The sequence below is a fragment of the Phaseolus vulgaris genome, chromosome 4, assembly GCF_000499845.2.
Source record: "Phaseolus vulgaris cultivar G19833 chromosome 4, P. vulgaris v2.0, whole genome shotgun sequence".
Classification (NCBI taxonomy): Eukaryota; Viridiplantae; Streptophyta; class Magnoliopsida; order Fabales; family Fabaceae; genus Phaseolus; species Phaseolus vulgaris.
This window is the reverse complement of record NC_023756.2, coordinates 13492464-13508124: the sequence shown is the minus strand read 5'-3', so window position 1 is coordinate 13508124 and position 15661 is coordinate 13492464.

Genomic DNA, 15661 nt, shown 5'->3' with positions numbered 1-15661 from the left:
GTCATAGTATCACAAAAAATTATTCAATGAATGTCTAGTAGATACTCCCTTCTCAATTTGGCCAATGAAAAGAGAGAGTTATCTATGTATCCTCCACTCCTTAGGAAGATTTACATATGATTCTAGTTCAGCAACAAATTCTTAGTTTCAGCGGTATTTTCTGAATGATTCATCCTAAACTTTGAGAAAATATCCAGAAGATCTTTTTCTCCTTTGTCACACAATAGACTAATGCTTAACAAATTATGCTTTAGACCTTCCACATATAGTACATTTTGAATGATTATAGAAGAATTATCTCCTATATCTCCACGACCAAGTACCTTTCCTTTGTTGTTATCACCATAGGTGACATACTCCTTAAATTTTAGCACAAGTTTGAAAATTTTTGAAGCATCAACATTCATATGCCTTAAGCAACCACTATCAAGATACCACAACTATGTCTTTGCTTTCAATTACACCTACAATGTTTAAGTAGCAGGATATGGTACCCTTATCAATTTGGGTATGTCAAGGTTAACTCTTTTTTTAACAGTTTTTGTCATCCACTTGAGTAAGCCATTAGGAACATCAAGTTTTTTTATCATACAATTTTAAACAGTATGGTCTTTTCGCATACAATAAAAATAGGTGATAAATGGTGAAGCATTTGATTTTATGTAAGCAAATAAATTTCTAAACTTTTTTACTTTGCCTTGAAAACCATGTTTATATCATTTTTCAGCTTTATCAAAAGCATAGTTTTGTGATCCAAGTATAGCTTCCAAATTTGTTCTTCCCGTTGTAAATTTGGTTAAGGTTTTTATCAGACCATGAACTTTGCTTTTTAAAGCTTCACTACTTTTACAATTATGAATAAAATTTCTAGATTCATCACAACTATGAGAAGAGTTTTATATATGATTTCTAAATATTTAAAATATGTTTTGAGATTATTCAACTCTTCCTCTAGTGTAGTGACTTTATTTCCAACCATTTTTTCAAACACTTGAGTCAGAAAGGGCTAGCCTGTTAGCTTCTTCGTTAGTTTTTTTGAAAGCATCTAAACAACTGATTGTAATTTTTTCCATTAAAAGAATTAGAACTTACACTACTAATTGATGAGTCATATCCAACCATCAAGGATAAATTTTCTTCTTCATCTTCTTTTGATGAAACAAGAGATGATGTTTTATCATTGTCATGCCAGACTATTTAAGCCCTTCTTATTTTGGTACTCTTCTCATTTTTCTTGTCAAAACCATTTTCCTTGTTCTTAAATTTGTTTACCAAAACAAGTAAAGTTTGAAGAACTACATTTAGATTTTTCAGAAATTGTACCTTTTTTGTGAAAGATTCTTGTCTTTGCTTTTCTTTTTTAGAAATTTCACAAATTTCTTGCTCAACGGGTTTAATGTCTCTGAATCACTGCATTAATCAGATTCATTCTCGTTGGTTTCCTTTTTTCTGAATAACAGTCCTAAGAGTAATGTTGTTAACCTTCTTATCACTACTCTCTTACTCATTTAACCAATTCATTTGCAACTCGTGTTCCCTCAACTTACCAAAAAGTGATGCAGTGGTCAAGGTTGAGAAATCCTTATATTATAACTTATAGACACTTTAGGTTGTCAACTTCTGCTAATACATTTCAGAACTTTAATGTCCAGTTCCTCCTTATCGAACACCAAGATAAATCATTTATGCACATCTCTTATGGTTTTTCCTTTTTGCATCATGAACAACTCGTACTCTTGAATCAAGGGCATGTTTCCTAGCCTTTTTCACATAAAAATTTCCTTCATGTGTGACTTCTAAGATGTCCAACATCTCTAGAGAAAAGTTATACAGAGAGATCCTTAAAAAAAATAATCAAGATTCAAAGCGGAAGTAATTATGTTTTTGGCTATACAATCATATTAAGCTTTCTTGTTCTTGGTTTCAAACCGTTCAGGCCAATATTTATCAACAAATTCATTGTTAATCAGATGTTTAGGTGCAAAAAGGTCCATTTACAATTGTATCCCAGATCCCACTACCATTTGATTCAATAAAGACCTTCATTCTAACTTTAAAAACTGATAATTAACACCTCCAAACCTATATGGTCTATTGGTAGAATCGCCTTTGCAAAAGGAAACTTGTTCTTAACCATTGTTTTGAAATAAGATCAAATCTTGTTTATTTTACAAGAACTAGCTCTGATACCAATTGTTAGAAAAACAAGTCGAGTTCAAAAGGGGGTGAATTGAATTTTGAATACTTTTTCGAAAACTTAAGAAGAATTAAAATGAAACACTTACTGGATTAATTAACTAAAGTGAATCTAATAAAAAAAATAAAATATTAAAAACTCAGTTGCAACAAGAACAATTTACATTCAAACTTGGAAATAAAGAGAAGGAGGGAAAGAAGATTACACAATAATTTTATACTGGTCCACTCTTAAACAAGAGTTACACTTAGCTAAACAAGTTAAACATAATAACAATTGTTTACAAGAACAATATATACCAAGAATATCTTTCTTGAAAAGATTGTTCTTTAACTCTTGTAATACTTTGTTACAAAACCAAAATTGGAAACCCTATCTAGTCAATGTTAAACACCATAAAGCAAAACTAAGCAAAAGAAGAACATCACCTGATTATAACAAGATCGGACTTAATTTTGAAAAACACAGGTGAAGAACCTTTTAACTGAAGAGACTAATCTCAAGAACATAAAAACCAATCTCCAAGAAAACACTTTTTGATTCAGAAGAATAAATCTCCCCAATTGTATTGTGTTTTCAAAACTCAAACTTCAAAAATGTACTAAGAAAAATCTATAAAAGAGAGTTATATAAAATTTATCTTGTCAATTTTAATGTTTAATCTATTGATTTCGCTTGTTAGTGAAAAAAATGAATTTAAAATCAGTATTTCAAATTAAAATAGATTGGTGAAGATCCTTAAAAAAAGACTAGAAATTTTGATATATTAAAAACTCGTTTTAACATTAATTTATCCTCACTAAATTACTTATGGTTTTATCAATTAATTAATTCAATAGTATAATTGATTAAAATATCCACTATAGTCTTTTACGACTTCAGATAGAAATATTTTATTTGATTAAACTATCTTTTAACAATTAAAATTATTCTTTAACCACAAAAATTGTAAAACATAAATCATATTTCTTAAGTATTTATGAAAATAAACCTAATTACAAACAGGAAAAACATACAAATAAAAAAAAACACAATACACACATACACTATACAAAACTAAGTTTTCAATGCTCATAGCTTTTTTTGTCTTTAGAATTGGATTCATCAAATATAGCAACATCAACAACTTCAACATTTTTCGCCTGGACTCCAACACACGTGCTCGATATCGACCCAAAGACCATCTCTCACAAGCTTGTAATTTGCAAGGAAGTGAAATTGATGTCATAGAAAAAGAGAAAGTCGGGAGAGGAAAGGATGTTATCAATCACGATGGAGGTAGATAAATCGTTAAGCATCAACGAGAGATTTATACACATGGTTGGCAAACACATTATTAGCCAAAAAGGAAAACAATAAATGTAATTGGTGTACTAACCACACATATATAAAAAAGACATGTCTTGTTCTTTCAAGATCGAGATGGTTTCTACAAGACTATCATACTTCTCATTTAAGATATTCTTCTTTCTTATCCCTTATTGTCTTCTAATTTCTCAAATTCATCGATTAAAAGATTAGATAATCTCTCAAATTCGTCGACTAAAATGTTGAAAGTGTACTTATAAAGATACTTCAACATTTAAATATGTTTGAATATAAATATAGTAATAAATGCATAATTAATAATGAGTGAATATTTTGGAAACATAATTTTTTTAGTACTACGTGTATAGGGCTTTTGCTAGTATACGCTATTTTGGAATGGAGTGATATGTACTTCAACCCTATAGTTAGAGATGAGATATTCTTCTAACCTAATTTCATATTTTTGGTTAGTTGGAGCTAGACTTGAAATTGTAATAATTCTGCATTATCCACATCTTGTAGCCTCGTATTGGATGCTATTTGCATTTAAAAAAAAATTGTTATCAAGGAATAGTATTAACTAGTCATATAAAAACAATGTTAAACTGACTTATTACATAATTAAGAAGTTTGACGAGACGTAATTTTTTTATAAATTATTTTAACTCTCTCGTGTTTATGTAATTCAAAACGTGGGATTAGTTAACAATGAATAAAAAATTATACGCAATTATTTCATTGGACTATTAAAGACATAACAAGTTTATATGAAAACTTCATTATTATAAGTTAATACTATTACTTGAACACAAGATTTAAGATATGGAAAAATTCAAAAATTTGAAGAGGTCAAAAATTAGATAGAAATTAAAAACCATAAATCTTCAGAAAAGTACTGTTTTCTAATGCATGCACTTGTCATGTCAGATTTTTTTTTATAATAAGTACATACTGTTATCTAATTTCATAACTATAACATTCACTGGTTTCTATAAGAATAATAGACTTTTTATTTTATAGAACACATTATGATTACGAAGTTTGATCTCCTACCTAACTTTGTAAAATAAAAGAAAATTAACAATATGTATCCTTGATCTTTATCATTAGTTCATTTTTAAATATCAAATTTATGTGTTGAGTTTTTGTTTAAAGAAACTTTGGAGGAGAGTTGATATTAATAAATCATAAATATTTTATATAAAAAAAGTCAATACACTTCTATTAATTTAAAACTTAAAAAATATAAATATATTAATTTTTTATTTTATATATGATGGGAAATTCAACACAATAAAAATAATATCTGAACAAGAGTAATAAAACAACAGATACAAATTTCCCAAACTTATAAGAATATGTGAGGATCAATAACAAATAATGACAACAACAAAAAACACACTTCAGGAAGACACATAAATTTTAAAGTGGAAAACCTGCTAAATGTGAGAAGTAAAAACCATGGACACAAGTCAGTCAATCAAACTCCACTATGATCAAAGTTATGGTTACAAGAGAGTCACAAATCACAACACAAATTGTGTTCAATAACCAGTCAAATAGCAATACAACAGAGATGAAACAGAAAACAAGAAGCCTGAAAAAATCACAAAATTGCAGCTACAAAACACGGCCTATAGGTCACTGTTCCGGTGACTTTTGAACAATCCGAACGGTTCAATTGAAGCACCACGAGGTATGAACATGCTGAAAAATTTTCAGCCCGATCCAACGGTGGACGAAACAGCAGCAACAATCCGAAAAGTTTCGTCCTCAATAGAAACACTGAGAACGCTGCTGCAGTGTGAGATGAATTTCTCTCTTCTCAAAAACCTTATGCACAATCCGAACGGTCAGATTGAAGTCACACAAAGTATGAACTTGCTGACAAAATTTCATTCGATCCAACGGTGAACAAAGCATCGGTGGCGGGCAGAAGTTGTTGTGCAAGAGGAGTTTTTGTAGATGATTTCAAGATTTTCAAAATTTGTTTTTGAATTTTCTAATTCCTCTTCCAGTGTCTTTACTCAGTTTTCAAGCCAGTTGTTCTTTTCCTTTAACCGATTGTTCAAGAGAGCCAATTGGTTGGCTTCTTCATGCGTTTCTTGAAAGGCTTGAAGCAATTGACCATAATTTTCAGAGTTTGATGAGTTAGATGAACTTACACTACTTGAGTCATCTTCCTTTCTGGCCATGAAGCAGAGATTGAGGCTTTTCTTGTTTTGCCTTCTTTTCCTTCTTGCTTGGCTTTTTGACCTTACTTCCTCTGGTTCATTTTTTCCATGAGCCGCCTTGAGTGTGTCCCACATCTCTTTAGCAGTTTTGCAATTTGACACCCTGAAAAACTCACTAGTATCAAGTGCATAAGCTATTATGTTTTGACCAGAACAATCATGCTTAGCCATTTTACATTCATCATTGGTCCATTGAGACCAAGGTTTTACAATGAAAGAACCATTCTTTTTAAACTTTGGAATGTAAGGGCCATTCTCAATTGACTCCCAAATTCCTTGATCAATAGATTCCACAAAGATTTTCATTCTGGCTTCCCAATACTTGTAATTCAATCCACATAATAAAGGTGGTTTGTAGATTGAAGCACCTTCCTCAAAAGATTGTTTTCCAGCCATAGAAAAAGATTTTTGGATCAACTTGAATAACTTTCAAGAACCAAGCTCTTGATGCCAATTGTTAGAATATTTGACTTTAAGCTAGGGGGTGAATTGTTTAAAGAGAGTTTTCGCAAACTTTTAAGCCTTGAATGAAATTACTTCGTGAAAACCTTGATTGAGAAATCATTTTTTCAAAACACAAAGCTTAAAGCACTGCACCAGTAAAACAATCGGTTGTTTCGTTGAAACAATCGGTTGTTTATACCAGTAAACAAATATCAAAAATAAATTTAAAGAGTTAGGGATAGAGAAAATGTACACAGATGTTTATACTGGTTCACTCTAAACCCAGAGCTACATCCAGTCTTCTCAGAAACTACTGAGGAATTCTACTAAGCAATCACACCTAGATCACTTACACCACAACCAAGAAAGTGACCTTGATCCCCTCAAGACACACACTTCTCTTGGCCAACACACCAACACTAAGAATGTTGATCTTGATCCTCTCAAGAACACACAGCAATCCTCAGCAAACACACAGAAGCAGATGTTTTACAGAATTCAAGAATTACACTTGTTACAGAAGTAAATCTGAAATCAATACAAGCAGAATTCCTATCTCACACACTATGATCAAACTCAATCTCTAAGCAATCTCAATTCTTTGAAAAACTCAAAAACTTTTGTTCAAAAACTTATTACTCAAATATGTTTTTCTGAATATATTCAAAGATATTGTTTGTTATCAAATCTTAACAAACTTATTTATTGCATTTAAAAGATTGGTCAAAGCATTAAAGACTGGAGCGTAAATAATGAAAAACATTTAATGCTCAGTCACAGCTAAAACAGTTTTTCTGTTATGGTACCAAAACAAAAAATCGGTTGTTTCCTCGAATCAATCGGTTGTTTTGGTTTTAACAGCTCAACCATTTGAAAAACAATTTTCAATCTTTTTTAAAAACATCTAAGTATAAAACAATCGGTTGTTTCGACAAAACAATCGGTTGTTTTTCACTTAGTTTGAAAAACACTTTTCTTTTAAAAAGATTGAGAATGCCTATGCTTTGGATTCAATCACAAAGTGGATTACATACACAATCTACCACAGATCCTAACTAAGACAACTCAGCAACAGCAAGCACAGCTAAGCCTTCAACATCCTTCAAAGGGTTTGGATTCTTCAAAGCTTGAACACCACTTGGTTCAACATGTAGCATTCTTTTAACATAGTGCTCCTATGACAACCAAAGCTTCTTCCCTTGCCCATCACGCATGATTCTAACGGTGGACGAAACAGCAGCAACAATTCGAAAAGTTTCGTCCTCAATAGAAACGCTGAGAACGTTGCTGCAGTGTGAGTTGAATTTCTCTCTTCTCAAACAACTTATGCACAATCCGAACGGTCAGATTGAAGTAACACAAAGTATGAACTTGCTGACAAAATTACAGTCGATCCAACGGTGAACAAAGCGTCGGTGGCGGGCGGAAGTTGCTGGGCAAAACTTTCTCTCTTTACTCTGTACACTCTCTCTTTTCTCTCTTTGTCTTTTCTGCTGACGGTTGTCACTGTGTTCGAAAAAATCCTAAAGGTTAATATTGGACTGGGCCTCCACATAGGAAGTGAGCCCAATCCAACAAATCTCCTTCTCAACTATGTGGAGATGATCGAAAAACTGACAATCTCACAACAATTTTCAAGTTTGCTTCTCAGTAGTGTCTTAGTCATCATATGAACACAATTATCATCTGTATTAACTTTTGCCAACTCCAATAACCTAGCTTCCAAAGCATCACGTATCCAATGATACCTGACATCAAAATGCTTGGACCTAGAATGGAAAGTTGAATTCTTACCAAGATGAATGGCACTCTGACTATCACAAAATAACAAGTACTTGTTTTGAACAAAACTAAGCTCTTGCAGGAGTTTCTTCACCCAAAGCAACTCCTTGCATGCTTCTGTAATGGCAATGAACTCTGCCTCAGTAGTGGACAACGCAACACACTTCTGCAATCTAGATCGTCATGCCACAGCTTTCCCTGCAAATTTAATCACGTAGCCTGAGGAAAACCTTCTGGAATCTATGTATCCACCCATATCAGAATCAGTATAGCCCACAAGGGTAGGCTTATCACCTCCAAAAAAAGCTTCAAACAAGTAGTACCATGAAGATACCTTAAAATCCATTTCACAGCATTCCAATGCTCCCTACCTGGATTAGACAAAAATCTACTAACAATACCAACAACATGTGCAATATCAGGTCTTGTACACACCATTGCATACATCAAACTACCCACAGCAGATGCATAAGGAACCCGTTGCATATCCGACTTTTCAGTTTCATTAGAAGGACTTTTTTTTTGCATTGAATTTAAAATGAGTTGCAAGAGGAATGCTTACCGCCTTAGCATTTTCCATCTGGAACCTCTGTAGCACTCTTTTAACATAATGCTCCTATGACAACCAAAGTTTCTTCTCTTGCCTATCACACATGATTCTTATACCAAGAATTTGCTTAGCAGCTCCCATGTCTTTCATAGTCAATGACTCACTTAATTTTTTCTTCAACCTGTTGATCATGGAAATATCTTTCCCAACAATAAGCATGTTGTCAACATACAACAATAGGATAATGAAATCATTATTAGCAAACCTTTTAACAAAGACACAATGATCAGAAGTAGTCTTCTTGTAGTCATGGTCACACATAACAGACTCAAACTTCTTGTACCATTAACGTGAAGCCTGCTTCAAGCCATATAGACATTTCCCCAGCCTACAGACATGATCTTCCTTGCCTTCAACAAGAAAACCATCAGGTTTCTTCATGTAAATCTCTTCCTCCAAATCACCATGAAGGAAAGTAGTTTTAACATCCATTTGATCTACCTCTAAATCAAGAGTAACAACCAAACTCAACACAATTATAATGGATGACATCTTCTCCATAGGAGAAAAAATCTCATTGAAATCAATATTTTTCTCTATCTAAAACCTTTCCCCACCAATCTGGCTTTATACCTTGGAGATGTAGAATTGCTTTCTTGCTTTACCCTATAAATCCACTTGTTTTCCAGAGCCTTCTTGCCTTTTGGCAATTTCACCAAGTCAAAAGTGTGATTATCATACAAAGACTTCATTTCATCTTGCATTGCATCCAACCACTTTTTCTTTTCCTCACCCCAAAAATGCTTAGGCAACTTTGCTTCAAAAAGCATACACCTAACTCTTTTGATCAATGTTTTGTTCATCATTTCTGCTAAACCATTCAACTGAGGAGTTTTAGGAGGAGTTTTTTCATGTTTAATACTGTATTGCTTGCAATAAACACGAATGGTCCATAATACTCACCACCATTGTCAGTACAAATGCATTTTAGCTTCTTGTCTGACTGTCTCTTAACCAAAACATGAAATTCTTTGAATTTCTCTAGAACTTGGTCCTTTGTCTTTAAAGCATAAACCCAAAGCTTTCTGGAACAATCATCAATAAAGGTAACAAAATAAAGTGCACCAATAAATGACTTTACCTTCAATGGGCTACAAACATCAAAATGCATCAATTCAAGCAAGTCTGACTTCTTTAAGGGAGGATGCTTCTTGAAGTATACTCTGGTCTGCTTACCAGCCATGCAATGAGAACATTTCTCCAACTCTGCACTCTTCAATCTCGGAAGCACATCCTTTTTAGCTAAACAATTCAGCCCCTTCTCACTGATATGACTAAGCCTTTCATGCCACAAAGAAGCATCCATATCCATGGCGTTCACACTGTCTTTAGCAACCAATGCTTTTGTCCAATACAATTTACTAATTTTCTCCCCTTAGACCACAATTAGATTACCTCTGGAGAGTTTCCACTTTTCTGAACCAAAGTGATTTTCATAACCACTATCATCAAGCATCTGCACAGAGATCAAATTAAAGCGAATATCTGGAGCATGTTTGACTCTTTTAAGTAACAACTGCATTCCCATATTGGTTTGCAAGCAAACCTCACAAATATCAATTACCTTAAACACACCATCATTACCCATCTTCAACATTCCAAAATCACCAGAAGTGTAAGATGTGAATAACTCCTTCCTTGGTGTAACATGCAATGTAGCACCACTGTCAATTATCCACATGCTCTCATCTGATACAAGATTAACTGAATCATGGTCACAGAGAATAATAAGATCATCATCACAAATAGCAGTAGTAACATGATCATCATTGTCATGATGTTTCTCCTTCTTTCTTATCCTTGTTCTCCTTTTTCCAAAGAAAACATTTTCTCTAAATGTGCCATGTTTTGTGACAATAATGACACTCCATATTTTTCTATCTAGACTTGGACTTACTTCTGTTGTTCTGTTTACTCCCTTTCGGTTCTTTTTTCTGACTTCTCCCCCTATTTTCAGTGACAAGTACCTCAGAATGAGATGAAGTACCATGATCCTTCCTTCTCATCTCCTCATTAAGAATACTACTCTTAACATTTTCCAAGGAGACAACACCATCAGGAGATGAGTTTGTAATTGAAACCCGAAATGTTTCCCAAGAATCTGGTAGAGTATTCAATAGCCATAATCCCAACACTTCATCATCAAATTTGATGCCCATTTGTGACAATTGATCTCGAAGCCCCTGAAAATCATTTAAGTGGTCTGAAATAGAAATCCCCTCCTTGTACTTCAAATTCATCAAGGAATTCAACAAATATAATTTATTGTTTCCTGTACTAGAAGCATACAAAGTCTCAATCTTCTTCCATAATGATTTTGCATCTTCCTCGTTAGCAATGTGATTATAAACATTGTCTTCAACATACCGACGAATAAAACCACAAACCTGCTAATGCTCAAACTTCCATTTCTCACCAATCTTGTCTTCTGGCTTTTCAGTAGCAAACACATGAAGATGCAATTTCTTCACAAATAACATATCCTTCATTTTTCCCTTCCATAAGTGATAGTTAGTGTCGTTCAAACATACCATCTTATTTGTATTTGCCTCCATCATTCAAGCAGTCAAATAGCTCCAATCAAGGAGTTCTGATACCACTATGATGGAAAATTCAACACAATAAAAATAATATGTCAAGAGGAATAAACAACGGATAATAATTTCCCCAACTTGCAAGAATCTGTGAGGAACAATGACAGCAACAAAAAAACACACTTCAGGAAGACACATAAATTTTAACGTGGAAAATCTTCTCAATGTGAGAAGTAAAAACCACGGGCACAAGCCAGTCAATCAAACTCCACTGTGATCAATGTTATGGTTACAAGAGAGTCTCAAATCACAGCACAAATTGTGTTCAATAACCAATCAAATAGCAATACAACAGAGATGAAACAGAGAACAAGAAACCTAAAAAAATCACAAAACTGCAGCTACAATACGCAGCCTATAAGTCATTGTTCCAGTGACTTTTGAACAATCCGAACGGTCCAATTGAAGCACCACGAGGTATGAACATGCTAAAAAAGTTTCAGCCCGATCCAACGGTGGACGAAACAGCAGCAACAATTCGAAAAGTTTCGTCCTCAATAGAAACGCTGAGAACCCTGCGGCAGTGTGAGATGAATTTCTCTCTGCTCAAACAACTTATGCACAATCCGAACGGTCAGATTGAAGTCACACAAAGTATGAACCTGCTTACTAAATTTTAGCCCGATCCAACGGTGAACGTTTTCTCTTTACTCTTTACACTCTCTCTTTTCTCTCTCTGCCTTTTTTGTCTTTTTTGTCTGACGGCTGATATTGTTTTCAAAAAAACTCTAAAGGTTAATATTGGACTGGACCTCCACATAGGAAGTGAGCCCAACCCAACAATATATTGTTGTTCAAATTCATTTTTAATGAATATAAAATCAAACTTACACTTATAAGCTTAATTGTATGAAAGGTTTAAGCTTAAAAATTAGATGATCATCCAACCATTATATAAAATATATTTTCAAATTCTATAATACCAAAGGTGTAAATAAAAAAATATATTTTCAGATTGTAAAATTTAAAATATATTTTTAAAAAAATAAAATAATCTTTCCAGTTCATGTAAAATACTAGAAATCTTGCATAGTAAAGGAAAATTCAATTATACTTGATTGAATGACATATTCAACCTACAACAAGCTTTTTGGTAATATGAAGGTGTCACGAGAAATCTTGTTTCTCTTAGGTTTTGGGTTTTTTTTTTTCAGTAGGGTTCAGGGAGGGCCTAGGAATAGGATTACTTTTGTATTTATTACACATTGATTAAATGTGAATTAGCATTATATTATCACTAATTCCATCTTTTAGAAAGAAAGAAAAAAGACAAAAGAAGACAAGTAGCATCATTTCCTTGTTCTCATTCCCTTCATAATGATTGCACTTATCAATTTCTGAAGACAGAGGGAACTAACACTCAATTGTAATTTAACACTTCCAAAAACATGATGGCCCCCTGTTATGTATTTATTCTTATTTTTCTTTCTACGTTGCTGAGTTGTTTTATCTATTCGAATATAAATAAAATATTGATTTGTAAAAATTGTTTTTGTAATGATTGAATCAGAATAATAGTGTTAAATAATCATTTTAAGATTTAAGTTTCTGTACATACTAGTGGGTCGTAGCAAATCGATTTTAATAATAAATAATGTATGTATAATCAACAGGCTTCAATATTTTTACTCAATTGTTTTTGTCTAATTTTTTTTTTTTTTTTTATAAAAAAAATCAATGGCCTAGTTAAACAACTTTAGTTCAATACTAATTTATCATGTAATTACTAAAAAATGTATAGGTGCTTTCAGTGGTAAAAAACGTTAAAATGTATTATTTAAAATTCCTCTATAATATTCTACGTGAATAAAATAAAAATATTGCTATTATTGACGGATACGTTAATGTTTTCTATTACAAATTGAATTATACATTAGTAGAGACTAATTAAGTTTTTATAAAGACTAAACTTATATATTTATAAATAATAAAATCAAAATTGGATTTAAGCATAATAAAAAAGTAAGATTAATATATGAAATAATATATTAATAATATATAATGGTTAGACACATTTAAGATATTGAAATTTTTAAAAAAAAATACTAGATTTGATTAATTAAATGTTAATAAGTGAAATATACAAATGTTACTCACTTCAGAATCCCAATGGGAGATTCTTCGTATCAAGATTCTCTTATATATGTATTTTACTTTAATTATTTATATTAGCATTATTTTAAAAATAAACCGATATTCTTAACTAGCAAAAAATATCTCAATATTCAATATATTTAATCAGGCACCGACCGATGTTAATAAAATTATTATAATAATTAAATAGTATTAAAAAAATATAATATCATGTTTATATATTATTAAAATTAAATACAAATTTATGTAGCATATTAACATTTAAAATACATATAAAATTAAAATAAAATATGTCATGATATTTAGATTAAAATTTTAATGACATTCAGAGTATATATTATTAATAACAAGTTTAAACTAAAAAGTAATTAAATAAAAAATAAATTTAAAGATAAAAATAATTATTTTTTATATTGATTAAATTAGATATTTAAGACTAAAAAAATTATGATATCTAAAATAATTTTTATTAATAATAAAAAATTATTTTATCTAAAGTTTTAAAATTGATAACTAATTTAAAAAATTATAACTAATTAAGTATGGATTTAAAAACTATTTATCAATAATATAAATTATTTTAAATATTAGTAATTTTTTTAGTCTTTATGTGATTTAATAAATATAGTAATTAATTAATTTTCTTAAAATTTATTTTATATTTAATGATTTTCTAGTAGTGTTATGTGTAGAATGAAAATAAAATAACAAATAATTTATGAAAATTTTAAATTTTTAAATCTTATGAAATATTTTTAATTAAATATTTTTATTAGTTTTACTTTGATCAGTTTCCCAGTTATTCTATTCTACTCTACCGACTATTCTTTATACTAGTTTTATGTTATATTTTTTTACTGATTATCTGACAAATTCACTTATTCACCAGTTCCATCGACCAATTTGATATAATTTTCAAAATAAAACAAATGTGAAATTTTTCATACATTTTTGAAGAATTTGTAGAATTAAATGTTTCCAAATTATCTAATAATAACGCTAAAACAAGTTACCTTAAAAACTATGAAATCATTTTACTATAATTTTAGTTTGGCTGTCAATCAATGAAAGATAGTTTAAAAAGTGAAAAAAAAAAATCATTCATACACTTTATTTAGTCATATCATTAGTTAATTATTTAAAAAGCTAAAAATTATTAATTTTTTCGTTGTAATTAATTTAAAATTTATATTTGGAGAGGATTTTATTTAATTAAAAGTACAAAACTCTTCGTACAAATAATGTATTAAATGGTCACTGCTTTCCATGGTTTGGCAATAGTAAAATGAAATAATTTGAATATTATGTCAAAGAAGCACATTAATTAATTACCTATCCCCACCACTAACTTTTTTTTTTTCAAAAGCAATAAATATAAAAAGGGATTTATCCTTGTATAGTTGTATTGCATTACGTATTTGGATGCTTAGTGATAAATTTTGGATTACATTTCCGTATTGGGTTCTTGCAAGTATCAAGATTATTCAAAACTTCAAAGATCAAACTTTATTAGATTCTTTAATGCTAATTAACTTGACTTGAAGATGATTGCTTCGAATGAGAACAAAAGAGTAATTTTCATGTCTTTCTTTTTCTCTTTATAATATTATCAACATGGTTTAGTCTCGTGTGTGTGTGAGTGAATGTGAACAAGACTTTTTCTTCTTGACTTTGAATCAGAAAAGGTAGAGTTCTATTCCCACTCTCACACGGATATATAGATACGAATGACACACTCCCAAGGCGTGGCATGCCACTTTTCGACTTCATTAGGTCATTAAAATATTATTATCATCACTAATCATATCTGTGTTAACAAACAAGTTTCTTAACTATAATGAATTGTGTGAGAACGATGTTTAATCCATTTTCTACTTTCTGTGGTTTATCGTTTTCTATTGCATACTCAAATGTGGGGTTTTTAAGCTACGTGGTAGAGATAGTCACTACTAATTAGGCGCAGCTTCGTTAGGTATTAGTCTATGCTTCATCTTTGAATTTTGGTCCAATGTTTTCACATTAGGCTAATTATTCATTCATTCTCATCATAATTAATTTTTTTTGAAGAAACTAATTTAATATTGATCTAATAATAGAGATAAAAAAATTTAATTTAGTGTTGATAAAATTTATTTCATTCTAGCATCTTGTGTGGGTGCACTACTTTTTAAGAAGGAAGCATTTAGAATATGAGTTTAGATAGTCAGATGTGTTGTTTATGAGTAGTGTTTATTGAGTTAAATTGACTAGTAGTGTTTACTCTTATTACTTGGTGTACTACCGGTTGGTCGGATTGTAAACGGTGTCCCGATAAATTTAAATCCAAACAATACCCTAAAATATCATTTAGCCAGTAATAGGCTAGTTTATTTGTAAAACGTGATTAAGGTATAATTTG